The sequence below is a fragment of the Mytilus edulis genome, chromosome 13, assembly GCF_963676685.1.
Source record: "Mytilus edulis chromosome 13, xbMytEdul2.2, whole genome shotgun sequence".
In the NCBI taxonomy this organism is placed as follows: Eukaryota; Metazoa; Mollusca; class Bivalvia; order Mytilida; family Mytilidae; genus Mytilus; species Mytilus edulis.
Window position 1 is genome coordinate 46,098,983 of NC_092356.1, and position 9,114 is coordinate 46,108,096.

General features: G+C 31.7%; 2 long non-coding RNA genes across 2 annotated transcripts; one reads left to right on the plus strand and one right to left on the minus strand.

Annotated features, from left to right (window-relative positions):
• The first annotated feature begins 2,015 nt into the window (after positions 1 to 2,015).
• Positions 2,016 to 4,174, plus strand: LOC139501149 (uncharacterized). Its single transcript, XR_011658472.1, has 3 exons — positions 2,016 to 2,103; positions 3,600 to 3,666; positions 4,137 to 4,174. It is a non-coding gene; the product is annotated as an uncharacterized lncRNA (long non-coding RNA).
• A 1,339-nt stretch (positions 4,175 to 5,513) lies between these two features.
• On the minus strand, positions 5,514 to 8,623 carry LOC139502308 (uncharacterized). The gene is made up of 3 exons (XR_011658781.1): positions 8,411 to 8,623; positions 6,493 to 6,606; positions 5,514 to 5,636 (listed from the first exon to the last, which is right to left on the minus strand). It is a non-coding gene; the product is annotated as an uncharacterized lncRNA (long non-coding RNA).
• Positions 8,624 to 9,114: the final 491 nt, after the last annotated feature.

Consider the following 9,114-nt stretch of genomic DNA (forward strand, 5'->3'; position numbering starts at 1 on the left):
AGGTCTCCGTTTCGTAAATTTGCATTCATTGGTTCAACAGTTTTTTTTAGCATTATAATCACAAGACACTCGTTATATATGACTGGATTCTATTTTGTTCTCATTGTTTTTCTGAATTTGTAGAATAATACTTTTACCATGTTTAATACATGTAATATTCGAAATAGGAACCCCCATTGCTCGGACGTTTTGTAACAAACTTAAGATAAACAAGCTCAAATTAATACGAAAAAAAAAAGAAATATCAATCTCTTGTGACAAATGTTTAAAATTAACAATTTTAAAAAAACTGATTTAAATCAATGTATATATGTACTTTGCAATGTTACGTTTTTATTCAATCAAAAGTTAAAATAATTGTTTAAAACAGAACATCATGAGTTCTAACTTATGTAACTATTATCCTTTCGGATTTTCCTCATGAATTAAGTTAATATATAGATATCATGTTGAGCGCCATAGGATTAACGCAGTGTTTGGCAGTGTATTCACTAAACACGTACTGCTGCACATAATAGAGATAATAAAACTCCTCCTAATTCGTAACCTTTGTTGTGAGATTTCTGGTTCGGACAGCGTTTTTTTTTTATCGTAGTGCAGTAAGTTCTAATTAATATAAACCTGCGTTTGAGAAGCACATGTGTTAAATGCAAGTACAATTTAAGATCTAACATGTCTACAAACTATAAATCATCATCAAATATAGAAGTGTATGGGTATTAACTCACTTGGTATGAAATAACATTCAAAAGAATACGCTTACTATCAACATTTTCCGAAACAAGATGACAGAAGCATTGTATCTATATTGACCTAGGCAATATTTCAGTATCAAAAATATTAGTTTTAAATCTATGTTGTTGCTTTCTTCTATTCTTGATATGTCAATATGTTTCATAAGGTACATGTACAAATGGCAATAATAAGAACCATTATCACATTTTAATCATTCCTAAACTATGTCAATGAATTGAAATAAGTTCGATTTAGATAAAGTGTCATGCGACCTTTATACCTATTAGTACAATAATAAATCTACGATACAGAAAGTGTTAACATACTTACATTTTGTACAAGGAAGTCAAAATTGTCTAAAAATGTCGTTTTGCAGGCAACTTTTTGTTCTGAAACATCGAAACATTAAACAATCCAGATATTTAGATTTGTAAAACAAGAGTCCTTCCCAACACGTTAAATAAGTACTTCTGTTCAGACATATCATTTTAATCCAATACCGTTCAGTCGCTTTTTGTATAATTAAGTATTTATTGTTTACACATGTAGATTAGATGTGTAACTGTGTGCAAAAAAATGAAAAGGTCGTAATTGATAGGGGAAGACCTTTTTTGGGACCTTGGGGTTTCATGATTTTAAGTCCGGGATTTCGGAATCCGTACCCTGCCGACCCCTTACCCTACCCCCTTGATAGCAATTTAAATGTCTGATCTGTACTGATGTTAACACAGTTTAGTTCATAAAAGTTTATGCACCACTTATTTATTTATTGTTTAGTTTCTTAACAGTCTCAATAGCTATATATAGATTCAAATCCAAAAAAGGAACAAATACCGTAGACAAATAGACAAAAAGGAAAAGGACGATCTATAAAATGTATTTTTCCCCTTGGTACAGCTATGTCTTTTTCACACTATGATATTCACGTGAATTATTTCATTCCATATATTATGGTTAATGGAAAACAGTTGCATATAAATATATTCAAAAGATTGTCTTATTTTGTTATTTATCTTGATTATTTACAGGCGCAACTAGAGAATGATTTTATTGTGGATTTTTGTTGTCAATCTTGTACGTTGTAATGCTGTGGTAAAAAATTATCCATGTGCGTTTAGACGAAACGAGGCGTATAGAGTAAATACAAGTTTAATCCTGGTATCTAAGATGCGTTTATGCATGTTATATAGATAGTAGAAAAATTATCACTTTTTTTTTACACTGGTTGGTAATAGACAAAACCTAAAGGCAAAAACCGAATTCTGTCAATCGACAAATTGTGTAAAAGATGATTTAATGTTTACTGGTTTGATAAAGAAAGTCGACGGACAACAACTCATTAGTGTTCGTGCTAGTTCGGAATCTTTGGTAAGTTACAGTTTGCAACGAAGTATTATATGCAGATTCATAATCCTCTGTGTTGATCATTTTTAATTAATAATTTATCTTTATGTTTTTTTATTCATTTATTTAATAATTTTGTACGTTTATTACCCTCCGTAAACACAGCCTTCAAACTCTTTTCTGGAATAATCTTCATCAGGAACGCTCAAAGTGAAATGTTTGAAAATGAAGGATGTATTAAAACTGAAGAAGATATATGACCAAATGGGTCCTGACGTTCATAGTCGTATTAATGTAAGGTCAACTTCACCTGATTTGGAACCTTAGTTTACTTTATAACTTGATTAATTTAACAGAGAAGTATGTTCATAAATCGTATTAATAAAAAAGTACTGAATTCTGTGATAATAATACTGTCAGATTGAGGTATGTATCGACCCCGTGCTGTAAAAAAATACAAAACGAATAGGTGTGTGAAATGTTAACTTTTGATATGTTTTTTTTGTAAATTTTGTCGAATGTGGAAACGTCCGGTGTGAAACGAAAAAGCCTGTGTGTATTTACATCAATGTGGATCTATTCTTTTAAAGATGTTTTTAGTAAAAATAAATGATAGAACATAATTTTCACACTTATTATTCAGAACATAGGATATGCACAAAATTAAGAATTTCTCATAATATACAGATATGAAGATTTCAAATGTACAAATGTAACGATAGCTGAACGATAGATACACATTAATTCGATATGGATTCTGATGTTTGCAAACGTTTTTTTTTCTTTCAAATATTCATTTAAAACATAATCAAGTCAACACGCGTACCAATATTATTAAAACAATTAACAAAAGGGTCCTCCATAATCAAAATACTAATTTATCCCGAAATGTTCACTAAAGGTTTCGACAAAGTTTTAATTCCCTTAGACTACCCATGGTTGGTTTTTCATGTGTTGGGATAGTGTTACTCAGTCTTTAGTTTTCTATGTCATGTTTGCATAATGTCGTTTGGCATTTGTCGTCTTTTGTTTGGTTTTGTTTTCATTATGGCATTGATAGCTCTTTTTCGACTCGTGAGTTTTCATGTCTATTTGGTACATTTCGCTTTACTTTTACATGGTTTTGAACAAACTGTCTGTTTTTCTTAACAATGAAAGACAATAAAACGATTTTGAAAACCATATTCAAGTTAGCATGTTGGGCTTCGGAGGCCAAGTAGTCTAAGAGAGTCTACTACTGCAATCACAGCCGGTCAACACTGAGGCTGTGAGTGCTCGTGCGGGTGCGCTCGACTCCAATCTTAATTGACTAGGATTGCAAATTTTTCTATCGAAGCTGAGTGGTTTTCTCTTGGCACTCTGGCTTCCTACATCAATAAAAACTGGCCGTCACGAAATAGCACAAAAGTGGCGCTTCAAAGCGGCGGCAAAACACCAACTATCAATCAAGCAAGCAAGTTATCAAGAAATCAAGAATATGCAAACTAGTTTCCTGACTCAAATGTTTACTTGATTTACAGAACTTTGATGTTAAAACGCAAATATGGGTACGACGAAAAGATGGCTTCTGTGAAAACAACTGTTGCGGTAAGCAAAAGTAAACAGCAACAAAAAATATAAAATTTGTCGATTGACAGAATTCGGGTTTTGCCTTTAGGTTTTGTCTATTACCAACCAGTGTAAAAAAAAGAAAGTGATAATTTTTCTACTATCTATATAACATGCATAAACGCATCTTAGATACCAGGATTAAACTTGTATTTACTCTATACGCCTCGTTTCGTCTACAAAAGACTCATCAGTGACGCTCGAATCCAAAAAAGTTAAAAAAAAAATCCAAATAAAGTACAAACATATGTATGAAATCAGAAAACATATACTTTTATAATAAATTCAGGGTCATTCATATTTGTATTAAACATTCAATGTTTTAGTTGTTGATTTAATCCAAAGATACTGACCATCAATACATAAAGTATAAATTGGCAGTACAAATGATAAAACAAGAGGTGGGGGAAATTACACACCTCAGCTGTATTCTACTTTTACATTTGCAGGTGTAAATGTGAAAGAGAAGAGGTTTTTGCTTGATGGTATGATTATATAATAGCAGTTGTCAAACTTAAACCTAATATAACGGGCGTAGTAAATTTTAATTTTTTATTTAAGAATTGAATGCTCTTTTTTGTAAATTTATTGGGGTGTAAAAGCGTTGACCGAAGTACATTTTGTATGAAGCGCGGAATTTACCTGTGCACTTTATTGTGGGACCTCGTGTCATCATGAATGAGAAGTTTTAATGAGTGATACAACTGCTTAAGGAATAACACATGATGTGCCGTTAGCCAATCAGATTAACGTATAGTAATGAAACATACATCTTATGTAATTATTCTGAACTACAAAAAATAGCTTCGTGTTTTGTAAAGCATTTATTTTACTTGAAAAATATTTCATACCTTAATTTTGTGTCGAATATTCTTCAATAATTCTATTTCGACAAAGCAAAGTCATCTATTGGCGTTATGAACATGCTTTCTTCCATAGACATTGTTTGAAAATTGAAAATAAGACACCAAATGTAAAAGAGGGAAGAAAGATACCAGGGGACTGGTAACGCATTTCTGTAAACATTGTATAGGATCATTATTTAGCAAAACAAATGGTACATATTGCAGATTAACAAAGCAAATAAACACGTTTTAGTAATTGATATTTCAATTTTTAATTTCAGTCTGCAATATTTGTATAGTAAAATGAACATTAAATAATGACAGTAGATCGGAACTGTATTTTTCCGGCATTTTATGTCTTATTCTGAGACGAGAAAAGTCTGTTATTCCTTCACTCATTAAAGGCAATAGCTGTTGCTGTATCTCAGCCGCATTATAAATCAACCAATCAGAATCTATTTGTGATAAGTATTTTTTCAAGATGGCGTGTATGTCGACAAACTTATAGTGATACGAAGCAACAACCAAGATCCTATGATACTATGCAAATGAAAACAAAAGTAGAAAACTATTTTCTACATATATTGGTTTCAACATGTCGATGCCACTGCTGAAGAAAGCTCGCACCATAGGGTTTGATCCAGTCTAGTATCTAATATTTTTGTATTGACATGTAATAGCATTTTAATGTTCATTTTGTATTTACTGTTTAAAATTATACCTTGAAATATGCAATTTGTTTAGGTTTTCCAATCCCTGGATTAGACTACATTGCATTTGCTGTAATTAGCTTAACTTTTCTGAATATAGAATTTTTAAGCTTTCCTACTTCGCATTTAATTTTGTCGCAGAATTGCTTTGATTCGAGAGCCACAAATGAAACTTATTTGGACGAAGAAGTGTCTCGTGTAACAAATAATAAGCCTTATGTATACCTTTAATCGGGTTTAATTAAATAATACGATTCGTGTTAGTGGTATTTTTATTTTGTTTTGAGTCTGCATCCATTCGGCATAACTCTAAGTAAATGCTACCTTGTAATCAACAACCATCCAGTTGTTGTTGAAGGTTTTGCTGTTGTTACATGCATAGTGGATTTAGAACCTGTAAAATGCAAATATCTAAAATTAGAATTATATTCTGTAAATGTTTGTAGTACGAGCTAACGCGAACAGATATACATATTTCAAGAAATCCCTTCGATTTGAGTCTTACTGACCTCATTTAATCATTATTTTATGAACCTTGACGCATTATTATGAATCTCATGTCTATAAACAGTAAAATAACAGCAATACTAAATACCCAGGAAAATTAAAAAAACGGAAAGTGCGTCATCAAATGACCAAACCAAAAGCACAAACACATCAAACGAATGGATAACAACTGTCATAATCCTATTGGATACATGCATTTTCTTATGTAGAAAATGGTGGATTAAACCTCGTTTTATAGCTAGCAAAACCTCTTACTTGTATGACAGTTGCATAAAATTCTCTCATAAAAGGGCCATTGAACAAAAAGCCTTCGTGTTTCCGAGTACGCTAACAAAGAGATTTAAACCTGTTAACTCGAATATATCTAAATATCAAAATAAATAACTAAAAGGAATGAAATTCTATAAAGACTGCTATTTTCGTCATATTCTATATACATGTACTAAGATTTTCTTATTCATTTATTTTACCACCCTGTTCAGTACATTTCCTCATAATGTAAATATATTGTTATAAATTTTCAGAAAAAAATTTCCGTAATGTGAATTTCAGAGAGAATTTTCCGTTATGTGAATTTAATGCAGAAAGAAGTTTTCGTAATTTGAATATCCGAAAGTAATGTCCGTATTACTAATTTCATTCAATGAGTGTACATGCACTTTTTCAAAATTTCGTTCGTAAATCATTATAACTGAATGTAAAATCCATTTTAATGAATTAATATAAACTTTAAATATACACACTGCAAGTACCACAGCTGACTGGGCAGTATTGGCTTACAGGTGATGAGCAAACCATGTGGTCCTGACAATTTACAAATTTACTATCAGCACATGGCTTCTGTGTGGTGATTGGCACTGTAATATAAAATAATGTAACATTCCCTGTTTTACTTATTTGTCGATACAGTTTGGGTTTCTCTTTTTTTAAATACCCTTGTGGAATGAAATAATTCTGCAACGACTGATAGTTAGTATTATTATTGGAACATGTCTATGATTTGACATTTACAAATGAGAATAAAAATGGGACATGTGTCAAAGAGACATCAACTCGACCAAAGAGCATAAATCATTCGAAGGCGACCAATGGTCATCACCATTGAAAAAAACACATCCAGAGGCGGGATTCAGTTAGCCCTAAAACAATAATGTTTACCAGTTCAGCATTTAAAGCAGGTTCTAGAGGATTTTACTCCAGGAATTGTTTACCTAAGGTATTTTTCTTTTGATCGTACATGTCACTTTTCAGTAGTACTAAAACCTACATGTTTGTAACGATTTACATGGGAAAAGGTTAATCCAACGTGCTTGGTTTCGTTTTTATTCTATAACGTTCTAGTATCACGAATTTCCAATAATTGCTCATTGTATGTTAGCTTTGTACCCTCTACTATTAATACTGCATACAGAACTGCATACAAAAAACAACGAAGAACTCACATTTAAAATCAAAAGTATAAAATAGCAAGTTACTCTTATATTACGGTTTAAAGAACAGTAATGACAAACATCATATCAACATAACATTGTAGTAGGTCCGAGAACACAATTATTTCGTAGTGCATTTCTTTTAGAACATAAATGAAAATAAAAAAAATCCCACCTGCGCTTTCTCAAAGAAACTTTTACAGTGTGTTGTACAACTTTTGGGACAAATTATATCAAAATTATAGAAAACTTCATTGGCTCTAACTCAAAATATGGACAATTGTATGTTTAGGGCGTCTTGAAATCTTTTGACAGCTTCCGAAGTGCTAATTTTAAACCTTTTTCAGCTGGACCAAATCACTACTTTCCTTTAAAATTCTGGACCCAAATTTTTTCTACAGTGTAATTTCATCCCCCTTCTTGCAATTTGAAGCATTAAACATGGAGAAATAAATTTGAGAGGGGTATAAAAATTAATGGCAAGTAACCCACTGTCAACACTAGGGACTATATTTGTAATACTGAAAGCAATGACATAGTTCTAACCTGCTTATATGATATAAATATACAAACGGAAGATGTGGTATGATTGCCAATGAGACAACTCTCCTCAACAGACCAAAATGACACAGACATTAACAATAATAGGTCACCGTACGTCCTTCAACAATGAGCAAATCCCATACCATATAGTCAGCTATAAAAGGCCCCGATTGACAATGTTAATCAATCAAAAGAGAAAACAAACGGCCTTATGTATATTAAAAAAATGAACGAAAAACAAATATGGAACAAATAAACAAACGACAACCACTGAATTACAGACTCATGAAAGTCGTTTAACACTCTTATTACAAGGCTATTTCAATTTCTAAGTTGAAGGATGACTGTCTTATATATGTACGAAATATATTCTCTTTTATGATATTGAGCAATATATTTACTGTCATAAATTGTAAAATTTAAAAATAATAATGAAAAATGTTTTTGCTTCAAGAATTGATTAGAATATAATTCCTATCATAATAGTAGTTTTAACATTGAAACAACACTGTGCAAATTGTATGCGTTCGAAGCGTTTTCTGGATTAACCTTCACCAAGAAGCTCAAACCAAACCCTAGTTAATATTAATTTAATCGTCCAAATGAATTTCTTTGTTTAAAAGACGATTACTTTGAATAGTCTGGAGGAATAACATTGTTTATCTGAAGTAACCTAAGCTACACATACCACAAAGTTTACAACTTAACGGGCACCTGTCACTAAATGGTGATTGACATATATCTGGATCTTGACAGTTGACAAACTGTTCATCTACGCATTGTTTTAAGGCTGGTATCGTCTGCTGATTTCCAGTTAGCGTTGATTGTACACTTTGCCCTGATGATATTGTTTGCTGACCTGAAGTTTGCGTTGTTTGCATAAATTTTTCTGTTGTTGCTGGAATCACTATAAAAAGTAAAATCACAAAAATACTGAACTCAGGGGAAATCCTTACGGAAAGTCCATAATCACATGGCAAAATCAAATGACAAAACACATCAAAAACGAATGGACCAGAACTAAACTGTCATAATCCTGACTTGGTACAGGCATTTTCAAATGTAGAAAATGGTGGATTAAACCTGGTTTTAAAGCGCTTAACCTCTCACTTAGATGACAGTCTCATAAAATTCCGTTATATTTACAATGATGCGTGAACTAAACAGACATAATAAATAAAATAGTCAAAATATGGGTAAAGCAGTCATCATCGTGTAACAATTTTAAAAGGAAAAAATTAACAGAACACAAAAAACTTTCATTGATTCGCGTGCCTGACGTCAGAAAATTTTAAACATCACATAAATTTGTCGTTCAATGTATATAAAAACAATTTAAAAATTTCACATGGGCAATGTTAGCATACAGGGTTAAAAAATCAAAGTATGTAA